The following is a 20,201-nucleotide window of genomic DNA, read 5'->3' as shown; positions in this document are numbered from 1 at the left end:
TGCAACCGAACCTCTTGTAGATGCAGCTGCTGGTTGATCGTCTCCACATAAGACTACCGAAAAAAAGGAACGGAATCGTTCTATAATTTTGTATCCATCACTTAATAAGAACGCATTTCTTCACAGTTTCTCGCTTTTGATATATCAAAAATTTCAGTCATCTCACAAAAAAAAGAAAAAAAAAGTGCATCATCTTTACCACGAGTTGCCTCAGTATTTTTACATTATTTAAAAGATACGATGTATGTCATTCAGACAAGTTTAATGACGCCAAAAGCTCCGCGTATTCTCTAATCTTTACGAAAGTAATGATTGTAGAATAAAATGGTTTACAGGGTCCACACACACCAATTAAAATGAAAATCAGGATCAAATCCTTTGGTTTCAGTAACTATTAACGGTACGAAACGAAAGGATCTTAAACATTGGCTCATTGTTGCATCACGCGCCCATTCTGGTTGTGCTGGTGACGTAGCAATGAACGTATTTAAGATTCACAATCCACAGAAGCCTGCAAGTGAGAAGAAGGACATTTGTATTGTTTTCACTGTGAAATTTTGTTTTTGACAGGAAGATTGCTTAAGATGTCTTGTAATACATTCATTGCATTATATTGTGGTTGCAAAACCTTCAATTCTAATGATGGCACGATGTCTTTTTGTTTTCTTCTTTTTTTTTTTTTTTTTAGTGAGTTCGCAGTTCTGATCAATAACCAAGAAATGTTTCTAGTTCCGAAATCTTTCTGTTTGGTCTGAAAAGTCGATACAGTTTTGTTTTAGAATTCCAAAGTATTAAAAAGCAAAAAAATAAAAACTCAAAAAATAAAAAAAGACTTTCCAAGCCGTAGCGCTCAAACTGAATACAAAAACGAAAAACACTGTAACTCTTTGTCGCTGCAGTCGCGAACCATCGTCGCCTTTCATCCCCCCCACCCTTCCTCCGACCACAAACGACGCCTATCGGCTTCCCTATCGCTACCATTTCTCAGCCTGCAAGCAGCCTCGACGCCAGTGACTGTAGTGGAGTCGTCACTGCGGTATTAACCGGACACTTATTCGAGGCACTCTCACGTGCTATTTCCTTCCTTCATCTATTCTCCATTTACTTTTCTAAAGGAAGTATTGGGGGGTTTTTCCTGTTAAATACCAGGGTATTGTGGACACTTCACTGTCACGTAACACGGCCGATCCTTTCCTTCCCTTGTCTGTGTGTCTCTGTCTGTCTCTGTGTGTAGGGATACCGGTGTGACTTCTGTCTTCATCAAGGTAACAAATTATGGATTCATTTTTGCCTTTTTCCAACTTTATCTACGTGTTCTGGTTTTTAATTATTTTTTACAGTAGCGCGCTGTCAGACTAAATGTATACACACGCACACATATACATCCGTACTCCTGATGTGCTGGTAAAGAAGGGTGGTGAATGTTACTGCATGTATAGGTAGAGTCATGTATTGATCGGAAGTCCTAACAACGCGTTTGTTGAGAAGCGAAGTAATCCTTGATAATAGGGGCGGTACGTAGCGGCTCCATCTGAATGTGTTTAAGTGTTCTCAAAGGAAGGTTTTAAATATGAATGCTGTGTAATAGATTGAATGATGCAACCTTAAATCACGCTTCTAGATATCGAAATTCGTTGATCGAGGTGCAATGTTTAGACGTAAGACGGTTGGCGGTATTCTTAGCATTTTTTTTTTTTTTTGAAGTTGTTTGAAATGCATCTTAAAACACCGGCACATAAGATGATGATTTAAATAAGTCAAGTATTTTTTCCGAAAGAATTAAAAAAAAAGTTATAGAATAAAAACGAATTCCAATGTATTGTATTCGTTTTCTCCCAAACGAGTATCAAAGTAGTAGTATGATGATGCAGAGGGATCATCTTGACCTTCATATGAGAATGCGCAGGAAGATTCCAGTATCCTATCATATGACGCACAAGTTCTTTGCATCGTCATACTTTTAAAATAGTGGAGACCTTCATATTCTCTTATGTTTTCATATGACTATAATATGAAGAAAAAAATTAATTCGGTAAATATATTATTGTCATAAAATTAATACAAACTTGGAGAAAAAAATTAGTGAAAATGAAAACCGCTTCTGCCCACTTCTATGTTAACAATATTCAGAAAAAAATTCAAATATTTCAGATTAAGATTATTGGTATCAGTTGAAAATTTGCGGATGTATGGTAATCTGTTTAAATGTTCGGCAGATGTTTCTGTTAACTAATTGATAGTGGCTAACAACTGCTTGATTATGGAAATAAGTTTCATTTACACCATGGAAAATTTCCCTTTTTCTGTGTTTCTTTTACAGTCTACGGAGTTTCTTCGTTTTTCCAAGGTCATTTTGTGACTTCTCTAGAGCCGAGTTTGCTCTTAGAATACATGTAAACACACCAGAAAAAGTATATTTTATTGTTTTATTATTTTCGTTAGTCTATTTTACTATTCGCTCTTTTTTACTCCATACTTCCTTAATACTTTCGCAATATTTTATTTTCTTGGATTTTTTCCCCTTTTATATTTCTACAGTTATCATTGTCTTTTCCTTTACTCGCGCATGCCTGTTATCAAGATTTTCCCCTTTATGAATACTAATGTTCCCCCTGTGATCATCGAACCAGTTCACGATGACACATCTAAATAAACATACATCACCACTTAGTTTTCCCACAACTTTTATCCTTTCGCTATCGTTTTTTTTTTTTTTTTTCAAATCTGTAATCCCATTGGTTTATGTACATGTAAAGATATTCGCAAAAGCGATATGCGTTACGAATGGCTAGAAATATCAAGAAAACAGAAGTTGCCATGAAATAAGGTATTTGTCGATTTGAGATTTCTTTCATAGCAGCATACGAGTTGAATGATGATCTCAGTTGCTGTTTCAAGTTAGCCATCAAATTGCAATGCATTAATAGTCGAACAATATTTCTAATGACGTATTACGGATACAAAGTAGCGTAAATCACTTTTACACATATATCGCGATTTATTTGTTCTTTGAACGGAGTAAAATGTTCATTCCATAATTAATTCGATGGCTCTTAATTCGACTCATTGATTCCAATCTTTATTGGCAATTAACGGCAAAGAAACCACTAGGATATGTCAAAAGTATTTTCTCTCCCTAGAGGGCGCATCTGACTGCAGATACGATATGTTTTTATGCCGACCTTGACGAAATCCTTTGATCCAAGAGGATGAACAAGTGGGGGAAAAGGGTTTAGCTTTAGCGCTAACAGAACATACAAGCAACCAAGGTGACTGAACATCGGACATCCTAAGAAAGCGTCACCATTTATAAGTACATCTGGGGGGAGGACGACTTGACTACTTCCGAAACATCTCGGTGCATTATTGAACAACCTAGTTCAATAATGCACAGTGAAAGTATTATAAATATGCAACTTAAGAGAGAGAGAGAGAGAGAGAATATCCATTTAAAATATTCGTTTAGAACTGATTATGGCAACCATAAGTCAAGTTATGAAGTTAAGTTAAATTTCGTGGCTAGTAATCTTGGCTATAGATAACTATATTTTTATGAAAATAATATTTTCTTTTAGTATTTCTTTTGTCTGGGCAACCTTTGACGTCTTCGGTATCAAGGATATATATTTTCAACCATTTCCTTCCTTGTCAATGATCATCATTCCAACACAGTTTCATTGGAATCTGCGCCACTGATAAAGATATATTTTGTGTCATATCCGGTTTTCGTTCCTTCCCCCCCCCCCACACTAGTTATTTTCTGTTGTAAATTTCCTTGTATAGATTCTAAGAATTGCAGAGGAGTTTATATAATTCTATTTCATTTTACTTTCATTTTGTGTAAAACATCTTGTGTTAAGTTACTAAAAATCTTTACTTTGAAATTACAGATTTGAAAGATCATTAAATATTCACAAATAAATTAGGATATTAAACAGAAAGTGTAATTGATTAAATTTTAGTTGCATTAAAAATTTATTTGACGTATACCTTCAAAAATATCTAGATAAAATGTAACGTATATTTTTATAAGAATTTCCGATTATAAAACTGGAGAGAATCAGCATAACCGACCTTGATTATATTGGAAAGAATTATTTTAATAAAAAATAATAAATATTACTTCCACTAAAGTTGAATTTATTTGATTAAACGGAAAACTTTAATGTTTATTTGATGTCGAGATTAAGTTATCAGTTTTAACTACACTATCCCACGATGAGTCTTTGACTCCATGGAGGTTTTTATAATAATAACAATAATAATAATAATAATAATAATAATAATAATAATAATCACGTGTCAACTAGGAACATTGTTTTTCTAAAACTATTGCATATGAAGACCTCATTCCCTGTAGAGTCGTTGTAATCATAATAAAAATAAAATTTACCATTCTTTCAAACAAGCTGGTAAAACTACATGTAATAAAAGATGACATTTCTGAAACATCAAAGGTTTATTTGTTACCGGTGCATATCCTTTTCCTGTAGCCATACTAACTTGTTTACGTGGGCAGGCATAGCCATTAATGAATTATAGTCTGATAAACAGAAGGTTGTCCCAGCAACAATCTACTGTTAGTTTTCTCGTCTCACGGAACAACCTTGAACAATTCGCCATTGTAAAGAAGTGATTAGTTTATTATTATTAGCTTTCTATTTAATATTTTCTGTTTAATTTCTACATAATATAATTACGCTTTCTGTTTAATATCCAGTAATGATCAGTTTATTATTATTAGTTCGGTACAGTGAAACGTAAAAGGCTTTTTGATATTCTAGAAAATATTAATATGGATCTTATGACTTGGAAATTTTAAAGAGATTATATTGGACACAAACAGCGTCAGTATGTGTAAATGGAGAGGAAACAGGAGAATTCCCGGTGGAGAGAGAGGAGTTAGACAAGGATGCAAGTTATCACCATTATTGTTCAACCTTTATAGTGAACAAATGCTTAGAGAGGCACTTGAGGATGTAGAAGAAGGAATAAAAATAAATGGAAGAATCATTAATAACTTAAGATATGCTGATGATGTAGTGGTGATGGCAGAAAGCGAAAATGGATTACAACAAATTGTTCAAAGAATTGAAAACTCCTGTAAAGAGTACAGACTAAGGATTAACACAAAGAAGACAAGATAATGATAATGGGCAGAAAAATTGGAGATAATGTAAAGATAAGATGTGGAGGAAAGATTTTAGAAGAAGTGGAAAGATTTCAATATTTAGGTAGCTGGATCTCAGAGAAAGGAACTTCAGAGTTGGACATTAGAAATAGAATAGGCAAAGTTAAATCGGCATTTATGGAAATGAAGAGAATTTTAATAAACAAGAACGCTAAAATAGGCGTTAGAATTGGAATAGTTAAAGCAACAGTTTGGAGTATTGCAAGTTATGGAAGTGAGTCATGGACACTCAGAAAGAGAGATATTGAAAGAATTAATGTATTGGAAATGTGGTGTTATAGAAAGATGGAAAAGATTAACTATACAGAGAGAATATCAAATCAAGAAGTTTTAAGAAGAGTTGGGATGGAAAGAACACTGCTCAAGAATATTATGCAAAGAAAGACTAGATTTGCAGGATATCTTCTGAGAGGTTCTTCGGAACACCTGACAAGAACTATATTACAAGGGAAAGTTGAGGGGAAGAGAAGACGTGGAAAACCAACTAGAGAGTTGGTCAATGACATCGTGGAATGGATTGGTTTAAGAATGACGGAGGAGACAGACCGAGATGAATGAAGAAGAGGCTGCTCATCTGTTGCAACCCTCTTGCAAGAGGATGCTACCGGACGACGACGACAAATGGAATAGTTTGCCATAATAACAGTTTATTTGTCTTTGTCTCTTCAATTACCTACGTAACAGTTCTAGAATGAACTTTACATAAATAAAACGAGAAAGTTTCTGTACAAAATATTAGTACACAGGTCCAGTTTTAGCCATTCCTTGTCACTACGCGTAATTCCAAAAAAAAAAAAAAAAAAGTAAGAATCATACCTATACTGTGTTGCCTCTGACTTTCGTTTACACCTATCATTCTTTGGTTGGATAAAGTTCTAATAGAGGGCGCATTTTCTATTAGTTGAAGTCAGCCAGTCACAAGTTTTTTTAATGCATATACTAGTCATTATTTTAAAGTGCTATTCATTATTGATTATTTTCAATTAGTTATTGTGTTTATATTAGCTACTAATAAAAGATAACGGTGAAACTAGGAATTAATATTTGATACTATTCACGCTAAATGTTTGGCAACACAGAATATGACGTACAATTTAATTCTCCTTAATTTGTTGTATCTTCGTAAATAGTCCATCTCCGCTACAGAATATCAACATGCATGTATTCAAGTGCGTGATTTAACACGAGTGACGGAATACTCGTTGTATTAAATGCAAATTGCGTGTTTCATTTATCTTGTCACGTAGGCAATGCATCTTATAAAATCCTATTTCATCAGTTATCTGCAGCAAGCAGCACTATTTATAGTTTCAGCTACTTGACTGTTTATGGTAGCGAAGTAAGAGAATGCTAACAATCGAAAATGCATTTGGATAACACAGTGTTCATTGAAGATATTTTTCCATATTTAGTCCTTTAGGGTCATGAAGGAGAGAGTTTTGTTATTTGTTTTTCGTATATGGCGTGTCCCATATCCCTAAAGCTGCAAACCCATAGTATATTAATACTATTCCTAAACTCCTGCTGAAATATTGCAAAAAAAAAAATGGTACTTTCTCAAGTCATTTCAATAAACAGAATAATAAACTTATTATTATCGTATTGTTCACCTCCTACTTTTACAAACACTTATGCCCATAGTGGGCTTCGACTAGAGACGCTACTCCAATTCATTCCAAGACAGAGTGCATGTGCATTTATTCATAGCCAACTGTATGTTATTCTAAGTCACGAACTGTTTGCGATGATTCAATTATTACACGAATATTAAGCACAACCGACGTATTATTATTTTAGCTGTTTAAGGCATGTCGCCATAGGATCATCATCTCTGTTTTACTGCCAGCTGTTACCTCGTCATTATTAAAACTATTAAAGCTCATTTTGTTAAAACTGTCTTAAATATACAACTGCAATATCTTTATGTCTTATAGCGCAATGGTTTTAAGTATATCAGCTTTACATTTTGACATCTTTTAAAACCTTTAATAAAGAAGAGCCGTTATAAAAAGTTGCTTACAAAAACAAAACTCTTTCTGAGAATGTGAAAATGGTAGTTTCCAGTTAAAACCGCAATGGCTGTGATATGTGCTAAACTGATAGCTACAATTTATCTCGCAACTAATTTATATATATATGTATAAACATATTAATTAAAAAAACATGTACTTATAAAACAATTTTTTTTAAAATTAAATTTGTAAAATTATTTTAAAAGTTTAAAGAATTTACATGATAATATAGCTTTCTTTTATGTTTTATATAAAATATATAATTATACTTCGTAACTTAAATGCTATTAACGTTTATTTAATTTTTCAAAACTTGATCATGGCGACATCTTACGTGTGAGATTCTAATGAGTTCCTTGAACCGTATAAAAAACGGAAGTGACAAAAAAAATTGATGATGACGCCTGGTCTAGACGAATCTAATTAGTTTTTACAATAATAAGTAGCCGCGAATATGCATGATTAAACGACAAACCAAGCATCTTTGAAAAGCGTACCAATTTATTATCGAAACTTTATTTTAGTCTTGCCGTTGACAGCATAGTAGTGGTTAAATATTTTTGCTAACGTGTTGTGAAAATGCCGTACAACAGAAACTCTCTAGGAGGTTATACGTATTTCTTTACATATAGAGAGAATATAAACAGATGGTTGTAGTTTTTAAGCTATAAAACACTTTATAAATGAGCGCTTCTAATGTATTTCAAATGGACTTTTGAACCTTAGATGAGCTGACAAAATGCCACCTAACACATACCACCGGAAATTATATCGTAAAATATTACCATCCTTTCCTTGTGTTGTGCACAAAAGACAATCGATTTCCCCCTCTCGAAACTCCATTACTTGCAGTAGCGATGGACGGCAATCAAACACGAGGCGGCATTAACCGGGCTCCAGACAGATTTATGAGATGGCATCCAGCCCAATAGTTATCGGCATGAATGTGCGATCTGAATAGTCATCAACCGGAATATTTCTTCATTGGACGATAGCACGACACAAATTTTGCTTCTTTTTGGTTATACATCTTGCTTCCGTTCTGCTTTGAGGGAGGGTTTTGCAATAAAGCATGCGTTTCTTAAAAAACTTAAATCGCTTGCTGGACTCATCATGTGTGATGAAATATTAGGAAAGTTTCCGAGTCAAAATAATATGCATCCATTTTCTTTCTTCCCTTTTAAGTATCACGTGATTTGATCTCAATCAGTATTCTGCAGTGTCTTAAAATCCTTGTGAATTCTCTCAATGATACTTGAAGTATCCTATGAAAACATTCCCATGCTACCGTGCTTGCAGTGTTGGTGTTACTACCAGTGCAATGATTTTTCCCTTCCGATGTTCTGTACTGCATTTGTATCGACAATTCCCTTTGGTTTGAAAGATCTGAATTCGAATCCAGTCTAGGACACAAACCTTTATAAGAAAATGTAAAAGGATGTTTCAACGACACTATGGATATAATCAGATTAGAAAACTATTTGCGTCAGTAACACTCCTGTTCAAAATAGTTTATTTTTATCTCTTATACCATTAATGTTTCACTTGGGACAAGCAGAATTACTAGTCCTAACTAACATTGATATTTTATATGTCTTTAAAATTTTTTCTTTCTCTTACCACAACCAACATGAGTGACTGTACTGCCTTTCTTTCACTCTTGTCTTCTCTCCCTTTGTGCAAAATAAAGTACTAATTTTACTGCCTACAGAGACATGACCACGTCACGATCACACTCAAGGTATAAGCAAAGCAATGATCATAAATGATTGTTTCATTGATTATTGTTTTAAATATTGAAATCGGAAACATTTCTGATTAAGCGAAATAAGAAATAGGTTTGGCTCGCAATAATAAAATTTTTCTTTCATTAAATTTGTCATGTAATGTAATCTTCAGTTAGTTATTTGAAAAATTACTATTTAAAAAAACAAATCAAAAATTTCTTCACTCTGATATGAACTTGTAGGATATAAATTTCCGACCTTTACTCTAAGTGAGGTTAACTGTTTAATATACGAGTAGCTACGTTCTTTGTGTACACGGATAATTGTAGTTATATCAAGAGGAAAGCAGGAACTTCTATCATGTTGATTAAGTAAAGGTACTAGATTTTATATCGACTAATCAGTCTGAATCATTTGGTTGCAATCTAATAGGATAGAAGATGAAGCTCGAGAAATAATGAGGCAGACTCTATACGCATATAGAATTGATTCCCGTTTCCTATCAGTAGCAGAAAATGTGGGAATGGAAATGTAGATATTATGGTGGAATTGGAGTACTGATAGTGTGATATGTCTGTGAACCGATTTAATGTTCAATATTGGTTTCAATATTTCAAAGAGAATTTAAAGTCCACTAAGTCTTTCAGCATTTGAATTCTCTTTGAGAAGCTTATGTCATCTTCTCATGCTGTAGAGTTTGAGAATTAATGTACTTTTTAATCAAAGTTACACTCGCTTTTAGAATGAGTTAACTTAGACCATTTTGGAATCTAGTTTTTGCCTACTTTTAGGCTTAGGGGAAGTGGCGGCTCGTGGATTGAAATCGTGGGGTTGCTGCAACTTTCGAAATATACATACACACTAGAAGTACAGTGTATATGTTTGGATAAAATACCAAAATTATGGTAAAAATTAAAAAAAAAATTAAACATGAAAAAATATTGTTTATTATCGATAAAATTATACAGTTAGGAATAATTCAAAATTACTTTAAAATAAAATCCATTATCATAACCTCAATAATGTTTTAACTATAACAAATGTTGTCTTTAATTGTAATGTCCAAATATTTAAAGAGACGGAGTAAACACGATAAACACTACGAACACTCTACTACTGGCGCGAACTGCATATAAACAATAGCGGAACTGCGCGACGGACAGTGCCGCATTACGCTAATAGCTTGCATCTCACTATGACGTGCATTATGCTTGAACACGTAGCAATATGACACTGTGGTAAACACAGTGCTGCTAGCGTCCTTCGCCCTCCTAAGTACTACAAGATGGATTCTTATTATTTTTTATACAAAATAAGAGAATTGTATGGGATTGTTGATGATAAAATTAAATATTGCAAGCAAATATAAATAAATATATTTATATATAGAGAAAAATTGGGGGTTGCTGCAGTTCCGTAGTGCCTATGCACGAGCCGCCCCTGCTTAGGGGCAAACATCAACCCGTAAGTTGATATATGAGGATCACTTCATACGCTAAGTACTCTCCGCACACGCGGCTAGTTGGATGTCAGTTGTAAGCCAGACTCTGAGTAAAAACTTTTTGTGCTCATTTTCTATCTATTCAGAGAAATAATATAAATATTTCATAAATAGAGGAAGACTTTGATTCAATTCGAATGTTGTTGAATGACACTACAAGCCCATGTTTCACGTGAAGCATGTGATGTCATGGAAAGGTATGGACAACAAAAGTGCCTTTCTCTTACCTGTGCAGAAGATTGACACGAACCAATCACACTTCGATCTGTTTCCTAAGTTCAAAGAACCATTCTCTTAGGAAACTCTTTACTACCATTGGAGAAGCTTCTGTTGAAGTGGTTCTAGCTTATCACACACATTAAAAAAAAAGGAATTATATTGATATATCGTATTATATTGAAGGACTGTAAACATATTTTGTCAAATTGTTTGTTTAACAACAGGAGCACAATGTACAGAATGTTTGAAATGACCCTTGCAGATTGATTACAGTTATTATCGATAAATAGGCTGGAAGACATTGCAGAAAATGAATTATCAGAAAGAAGATACAATAACAGTCAGAAGGAATTGACTTCGCAAAGGTATTGAGATCGCAGACACCCGTACTTCAGTAAGGAAAATATGTTTCCGTAAACGGCATATTGCGTGATTGCTAAAACGTGAATGCCAGGATAGCTCATCACCATGGATACCAAAATCCCGAAGAGATCCTATGCTACGTTCATCATTGTAAACTGGTATTACTTTTAAATCGTGTTTGTAGATGTCAGAATAGATCTCTCCCTAAAATCTCAGAACCATCTAAAGAAAAAGAGTTTTAGAATAATTTTAGTTCGTCGTACTTTATTTGTACTTTCGTTTTATTTTTAAATCGTGTCGTGTGCGTGTCTACTTGTATACGCATGACTTACACAACTTATAGGCGATCTCTGAAATGTTACGAAAGTTCAATTTACGTAATGCGCACCTCGATAGCAGTCACTGAACTTCGTCCAAGTCGTTGCTATATCAACGAAAAGACAAAAAAAAGAACATTCGGGATAAATGAAATGGGACCATTTCTCACATGCTGTCAACGGGCATTATTTGTTCAAAGACTGATCCGGCAAAATGGAGGAAATCCATCATAAGGGGATGGTTTTTCTTTGGCTTCCCGATAACTTGTGATGGTGGTAATCCTGCATGGATGAGGAGTCAATCTCCTCGAGTGTTGCAAGAACGTGACCCGCTTAACGTCTTAGATGGTGATGGCATTGCGAACGTGGTGTCCGCGAGAGCATGTTAATGTTTGAAGAGATGAACTTACCTGTGGAAGTAGCCATCTTTTACGGCTCGCAGTCAGTAAACCTCCTTTTTATTAAAGCAATAAGTCTCGGTGTTGTCCATTAGTCTGGGTCACTTGACAGACTCTAGAGACAAGAGTGACATTTACTGGGTGTAGCTGAAGTACTAGTACTGTTTATGGTGCTCACATCAAGAAAGTTATGGTTTGCTGTGTAAAACTAGTGAGACTCTTTGATAAAAATGACGGATTAATATAAATGTCAATTCTCTCTTTTTCAAGTGAAGTTTCTTTGATTTTGATGTGAATTAGATGAAATTAAATGTTTGTTGTAAAACATTATCTTTTCAATGCGAATCTTCTCACTCATACTTAAATGAACGTCATAGTGGGATAACGAAAATTATTTTACTTTTGAATTAATAGAACATATCTGAAGTATCCCAAACAATCGTTTGCCACACCACTATGGCGTGTACATCATTTTGAAGAAGCTGGTTTTAAAAAAAAGCACACAACAGCGAAATACAAAATTACTCTAACTTACAAAAATTTACAAATTAATGTTTCTTGTATGTATGACCAGTAACCTCAATAAGTTGACTTATCCCAATTCTCTCTCGGATAATCACCATTTTCCCGTTCATCCAATATCACTTCTATCTTCGTAATACGTTATCAATGTCTAAGCGATTTATATATATATTTTTTACATTTATTTACAGTTATTTAATAGAATTCAGAAGAACTACACTGCGTTGTTTTAAAAGTAATAGCGGGAGAAAAAATACAAGTGCGGCCATCTTATGGACAAATCTTTTATTTCGTTCCCATGGAAACAGAATATAAACCACAAGAATCAAATTATATATTTTATTCATAGTCTTGAATATTTAGCCCTATCTACGATAAATCAAATCTCTCGACCCGTTCCAAAAGTTTCTACGCAGGCTGCTGATATCAAATAAAATCGAAACGACTGTTATCAGCTATCCATGTTATGTTGTTTATAGAGATGTTATGTTCGTGGTCATTTCTTGTTATTTTTTGTAAGATATTCTCGAATCTCGTACTTCAAATATTCGCTGTAGTTTGTCAACGTTATCTCTTGCGCTAGCTGTTTTGCTCACTTATATTCTCTTTACTTGTACAAAAGAAAATTCTAAAGTTTTGAACAAAGTTTAGAAACAGATTTACTAAAGTACGAGTAAACATTTTGGTTATACAAAATTATTTGTCTTTTTTTTATACTTCAGGCTTTACACTTAGAAAGCCTTATTAATGTGGACCTTTTTCCTTTTTTGCTTATGAAAAGTACTTCAGGCCTTGCATAAAAATTACGGAAAGCATCAAGTACTTTTTAGAAGTACTTTTGAGATCATTATTTATTTGAAGGTCAGTCAGGGTAAGTATATAATGTTGCTAGACATTATATACTTACAATGACTGATTGTATAACCGAAAATTTTAATTTAAACGTAAAGAAACAAATAAATATTAATGATTTTTCTCATTAATGCCCATTCTTTATTCCTTTTACGTAATATTTCGTTTGCATAATAGAGAAATGTGATTGTATTATAGAACTAAGTAAATCGCTATCTACAGAGGCTTTCTAGACTTGATGACTTTCCAAATGATCTAAGGGATGAATTGGCATCCTAATGGCAAATCGTTAAATGATTGCCGATTTTATCTCGATCCTCTAGCAGCAGGGTAGAATAGAAGTTTTTTTCCTGTAAGAGTACTTACTATCCCATCTATGAAACTTTGTATAACCTCCCATTTGACTTTTTTTTTGTCTATTTGACATAGAACACGCTTTTTACATAAATTCACCAAATTGGAGTGGTTTAGCTAGAACGCGCTTTTTAGATAAATTCACCACCCCTATTTGGTGAATAGGAGTGGAGCTATAAACCACTACTATTTGAAAGGTAATATGATTCTCTTTTTAAACTTGTTTCCTAATTTATAACAAAACTATGAATGCAAAAGGATACCTTAGGGAATTGTGGATATTCGGACTGTGGATACAACTTTCTCGTAAGTCATCATAAATTATTATATGCGTGTTCTAGCATGTTTTTAAATCTCCAATTGCATTATTGAAATGTAATTCTATATTTTCCCACGTGTTCTTTGATTTCTGCATTTAGAAAATGTTTCCTAAATGCGCTTATGTAAGTTCCTATCAGTCTTTACGGAACATCTTATATGGCTACCTATCAGAACTTAAAAAAATAAACTTATAGTACATTTGTAGTTTCTTGGGTGCCTTTTATTGCTTCTTGTAGCATGTTATCGAAATATCTTATATACAGAAACCATTCCATCGAGTAATGGCCTTATTCGTCAAAGTTTACGATGCATCAGTGGTTACCACTAAAAGACGAAAGCTCTAACATTCACATATAGACAGGTGTGCGTTCCCAAACTTTGCGTCTTAAGCTTATTTAAGTGGAGGATTTCATTCTGATGGATGTCCGTATCACATGGGTTATCACCACTGCAGGATGCGGTAATCCTATCGGACTACGCATTGATAAATGAAATGGGCTTTTGGCAGATACATGTGCGCATTCTCCGATAGAAATAAAAAAAAATGCTAAAATGAATCGCTGGAGTCAATAAGATAATGAGATTTCTCTAGATGGAAAATGAAAATGTAAAATGACGTGTATTCTTGCAACTGCGTATAAACAAAACTCAGTGATGTATTTTTTTTTTACACATTTACAGATAGAGAACTACATCCTACAGCAATTTTTCCCCCATAACATTCTTTATTAATCAGTTATTATGAAGTTTTTAAAAAGGTGTATTATTTTGTTATAATAAAATTTTTATTAATTATTAATATTCGAAAATTATTAGTTCAATTTCTACAGAATTTTAAACAATATATAATTTTATTATTTAAATAAAAAACATTTTAAAATAATGTTAGAAATACAAATTGAATGGAAATACTGTAAATTATAGTTCGATTACAACTTCTACTAATTCTAGCAAAGTGCGTTTAAACAATTATTGTCACTGTAATTAACATTTAAAAAATTAAATGAAATACCTGTTTAAAGTTAATTCTATATTACCCTCTTTAAAAATAGTAATCTTTTAAGACACTTTTTATTTATTTTTACTTTAATATAAATTTGTTAATATATATATATATATATAGGTATCAAAGTACAAAGAAATATACAAAATTAAACCGACAGAAACATTACATATTAACAACAACAGATCTACTAAAAACTGTAGTACAGTTTAAATTGGAGTCCGCGCTATAGTTCCAGCTGTATGTTTACGCGTGCGTGTGATATCAAGAGAACGCCAGCACTGGATAGCAGAGCTATGCGAATCTGGCAAGCTGTAGCTAAGGCTGCTATTCATATGGGTTGAATCGAGGGTAATTTCTTTAGACTCAAGAATACGTCTTTCAAGTTCATAACATTTGTGAACATTAGAAGTTTGATTATTCCAGTCTATTTGATGTTGGCGGCCTTCATTAGAGTTTACAGAGAACAAGACGTGGCTGGCGAGAGCGCTGTCTCGGATTCTGTTATAGGAGATGTCTCTTTTGTGCTCTTCAACACGGAGAAGAATAGATTGATGAGTTTGTCCGTAGTAAGGTTTTCCACAATTACAAAAATTACGTATTCTTAAGTCTAAAACAAATTACCCTCGATTCAACCCATATGAATAGCAGCCTTAGCTACAGCTTGCCAGATTCGCATAGCTCTGTTTTCCAGTGCTGGCGTTCTCTTGATATCACACGCACGTGTAAACATACAGCTGGAAACATACAGATTTCACAGCTGGAACTGTAGCGCGGACTCCAATTTAAACTGTACTACAGTTTTTAGGAGATCTGTTTTTGTTAATATGTAATGTTTCTGTCGGTTTAATTTTGTACTTTGACACCTGAAGAAGTTGGTTCACCAATGAAACTAGTAGTGTCCTCATTAAACCTTATTGTTTATTATCTGGGTGTTTAATTCATTGAAATTATATATATATATATATATATAATATTCATCAAAGCTTGATTTGCTTCCTCAGTCTTAAGTAAAAGGCTGGTTATATTCCGCTAATTCGGGCCCTACCCAAGGGCCTATGAGTTGTGGAAATACTTTCTGAAAATGAATGCTGTACCGAACAAAGCGGCCTTTTGCAGCTGCCAATTTTTAATCCAGCTAACTCGAGTGCTTCTAGATGTTTTTTCAATGTTTTAGGGATGGCGCCTAAAGCACCTATTATTATGGGAACAACTTTCGTTTTCTTTTTCCAGATTCGTTCAACTTCGACTTTGTATCGCGATACTTTGTATTTTTTTATTTTATTTTCTTTGTCGTCAATTCCACTATCTCCTGGTACTGATATTTCGATGTACTTAACACCCTTGTTTTCACTTTTTTCAACCACTTATATATATATATGTATATATATAATATATATATATTATATATTATCATTTTATTTTACTTTTTTATTCGTCTTGTTTTACTGTAATCTTGTTAAGTTTAGCTAATGTTTTTAGAAAACATTAATTCTCTCTCTCTTTCTCTCGTAATGCAATCAGAATCAAATCCAGGACCAATGAGTGCATGGATCTCACCTACAAAAGGTTATAAATTTATAGTACATAAGTTTATAACCTTTCTTGCAATGTTTCTTGGTTAATAGACAGATAATCAAGAAACATTGCACAAAGGACCAAACATGAAACTTTTTAAGCGCCACATCAACCCTACAATAAGCAGGGCGATGATCTCACTGGGTTATGAAATTCATCTCCCTGCTGGTATAGTTTAACTTTGCAGTTCACAGTTTAATGCTGTCATTTTATACTCATTTGATATTGGTATCATATGTTAATTAAAATATTTTTTTAAATTTTAGCCTTTTCGAAAACAAATATGAAAAAAAAAAGCAATATCCTCTAATTGATAAGAACTATACTTTTCTTGTTCGGTTAGAAATTAAATCAGAAATAACTTCCAGTAGTTGCTCACTGATTTTCCATTAATTTTCAAATAAGTTTTACAACATAGTCAAATATTTAAGCATCTCGTGCAGTAAGTCTGTGGTTTGAAAAAATGGAGTATCCAGTGAATCGATGGATTATTTGATTTTTTTCCCATTATTTAGTCGAGTTATCTCTCTATTGGTTTTTTTTTGATTGAACTGTTCCTCCACGGCATTTGTCAACCGTGGTGCCTTTGTTTGACTAATGTTTCTGTATTTACTCTACTACAAAATCAAATATTTTGTTCACCAATACTTCTTCATATTTCTTCTTCAAACGACCGATATAATAATATATTAACGCTTTTTTTTCATGTGACACCCACACACGAAGGGTTATAAAAACGTATAATATATTAGTTCCGTAAATAGGATAAAGCTTTTTATATATTTTTAATTTGTAATTTTTTCTTAATCTATAAACCGTGCTCTAGAGATCAAACATGGAACTCTAAGGGAAGGTGGTTTTATACCATCGGGAGACGAAATTCATCTCATTTCATGTGATATCCTCGCCTCGTTTGGCTGCTTCTTGGAATGTAAAACCAAGTTTCTGGGAGTAGGACCCTTCCGCATCTTTAAGAGACTAACTTCTTGGTGCTATCGTATCCATTCAGAGCAGACATTCGGATTTATTTATTTATTTTACTGAGAGTTAACTATTTAATTGGAAGTTTTATTTAATTAACTTTGTTTACAGAGCTGCAATGCATCGCCGAATAGTTTCTTGTTATGATAGAAATTAAATTTTCTTTGTTAGCGAATGTGCGTGGTGTTTATATTAAAATTATTTCGAACAGAGTCCAAACCAGTTTTAAATCGGTAATGAACTTTTATTTTATTAGGTTACTAATACAGTATAATAAAGCCTTTAGCTGCAGACTTATATTTAGCCAATATACTCACCTTGGTTTAACAAAGAGAAAAAAAAGACGAATTGTGCAACCTTAAACCGAGTAAAGCAACTTTGCATCTTTTGACACTTTAGAAATATAATGATAGACTTTTTTTCTTCTTAAAGAATTCAACTCGCGGACTATTATTTTCCTCACATCATTGCTTGGTAATAAAGAGAAAGGTAAACTTGCTACAAAATTAAAACGAAAACCATTTGATTCATATTTGCTAGCAAATAGTAAAACTCTCGCTTATATAATAATAAAAACCTTTAAAAATAATTTCTTTATAAATACGGTATTCTACAACTAATAGCTAATTGTAATGAACGTTTTGCATAGAACTAATAATTATTCTTTGTAGGAAGAGAAAAACTCTTCTCTTTTTGCTTACTTTTCGTTGATTCCCTGTACTTTTTCTTAAAGAATTTCAGGTTTAGTTGAAATTCTTGGCCAACGTAAAGACTATGAAACAAGTGTGTCTAACTGAACTATTATTCTGAGCCAATCTGCCTGTTTTTCGAGATGAAAATTGCGACTTTTCAGGAAAAAACAGCCTACTGACTCTGTATGCTCTGTATGAGATCAGCTAACTCATCTTCAGTTGAAAAGTCCTCGGATGAAATTTTGTGTTATTAATTAGATTCTACGCTCACAAGTGCTATTAGATTCTACGAGAGACTTCTGAAATTTCTACCAAGGAATCACTTAATGGAAACTGAATGCTTTATTTAATGATGTGTCATTAAAGATGTGTTACCGGCTTCACCAAGAAGAGTAGCAGGTTAGTTGTCATGAGGCTACTTACTGATTTCCGGATTCGATCTTCTGATTGGGAAAAATCCTGAAAGTGAAGAATTGAGTTCCATCAGCTACATATATTCTCGTTATTTCTTGAAATTCAACATTGGATGAAATTTTGAAAAGATTCCAGACTTTTTCTAGTTATAGAGGTTAAGTACTCGACTTGCTAAGTTAACAGTTTGTCGCATGTAAATTAGCAGATGATTTTATGCCAATAATGAAACGGTTGCCAAATGAAATAAAAATACAAATTAGCGTTGAATATTTTTAGACAGAACCGTGCTCAATTTAAGTTGGAGCTACAGCAACATGTCTTTAAATATTCGTGAATTCTAAAGGTAATTATTCCATTAAGGGTTTGTTCGTAATATTTCTCACATTTGTACCTAATCCGCCAAAGAATAGAACTGGAGAGAGAGAGAGAGAGAGAGAGATCTAATTTACTAATATCTGGTCAGAATCCGTTTTACTCTACTGAATATTTTAAAATCGATCTAATATACGAACTATTGAAAGGGTACTTCAACTTATAGTGCAAAAAATAAAATAAAATATAACGAATTTTAAAATTCTAAAAGACGACTTTTACAGACAATCCAGTTAGATAACAGGAACTTCGCTTTCCTCTGAAATTTCAACACATTGATTTCACTAAATAGCATTTCGCAGAAAACAGAATTCGCCACTCTAAAAGCAGCATCCCAACAGACAAGGCTGTCAGTTGCACAAGCAAGATAGTATGAGTTTGTCGCAATCAATCGTTTCGTTTTTCTCCTTTGGGACTAAGAACGGAATAGAAACCTAGTGATGAAATAAACGTAATTGAAGACTTATGAAAGAGAGTACAAGTACTGGACTTTCTGTCTTCCAAACCATAAAATCACTCTACGTTGCATCGAGATAACTACGCCTTTTTTCTCCTTCTCTTAACTGAGTCACGTGGAGACTATCCTTACCTTATGACATTTCCTTTTCGGTATTCGACTACTAACACAAACATGCCAGAATGCTGTTGTAACACAAACATGCTAGATATCATAGAACGCGTATAGGGTATCCCTATACGCGTTCTATGATATCTACTGGTGTATTCAGATTAGATATTGGCCTATTGTATTGGTGTATTGGCCTTACTCTACATTTTATTATTGGAAAACCATTTATATCTCATTCATTGCTGCCATCTATGTCGTATTGGGCAGGATTTTCCTACTTGTCAAATATAAATAATTTCATAGAATAAAATATTTCAAATAATACTGGGAAGCTTAAGGAATATAATGCTAAAATAGTAATTATATATGACACCTTACATATCAATATCTTAACGTTGAGATCAACCGACAAAATTGACTGACTGCATGGTTTGGATATTTGTAATTGTGTTCAGGTGCAAGAAGAATTTCATTGCCCGATGTGATACAACCATTGGGTGGGATTATATTATGTGCTAATGCACATAATATAATATCGTATTTCAAAATAGAAACTATTTTCATTTAGGTTAAATATTGTATTAATAATAGAATTAATAGGTAAAATTAAAATATTCAAGCAGGATAGAAATATATAAGAAATATATAAATGTTAATTCTAAATATGATATGGAAAAATAACCAATGTAGATAACTTTATTCATTAGCCATAATAGACGTAGCTTCACTTCTTATAGTAAGCGGCAAAATCATTTCAGAGGAAACGAGCATTACTTTTCTCCGAAGACTTTGAGCACTTAATACACAAGTTTCGAG

At 33.3% G+C, this 20,201-nt stretch overlaps 1 protein-coding gene across 3 annotated transcripts in view; it reads left to right on the top strand.

Moving 5' to 3' along the window:
• The window catches only part of Snap25 (Synaptosomal-associated protein 25kDa), a 273,086-nt gene that overhangs the window by 91,698 nt on the left and 161,187 nt on the right, over positions 1-20,201 (top strand). For 2 of the 3 annotated variants that reach the window (XM_090407307.1, XM_090407310.1), the window contains exon 1: positions 1,183-1,265. The exons of the other annotated variant lie outside the window; for it this stretch is intronic. The gene's annotated coding sequence lies outside the window, so the exon portion shown is untranslated. Of the gene's footprint in view, positions 1-1,182; positions 1,266-20,201 lie in introns of those variants that run through there. 3 annotated transcript variants of the gene reach the window in all.

The sequence above is a fragment of the Typopeltis vanoorti genome, chromosome 17 (genome assembly GCF_054136105.1).
Source record: "Typopeltis vanoorti isolate ZY-2024b chromosome 17, IOZ_Tvanoo_1.0, whole genome shotgun sequence".
In the NCBI taxonomy this organism is placed as follows: Eukaryota; Metazoa; Arthropoda; class Arachnida; order Uropygi; family Thelyphonidae; genus Typopeltis; species Typopeltis vanoorti.
This window is presented reverse-complemented; position numbering and strand designations above follow the sequence as displayed.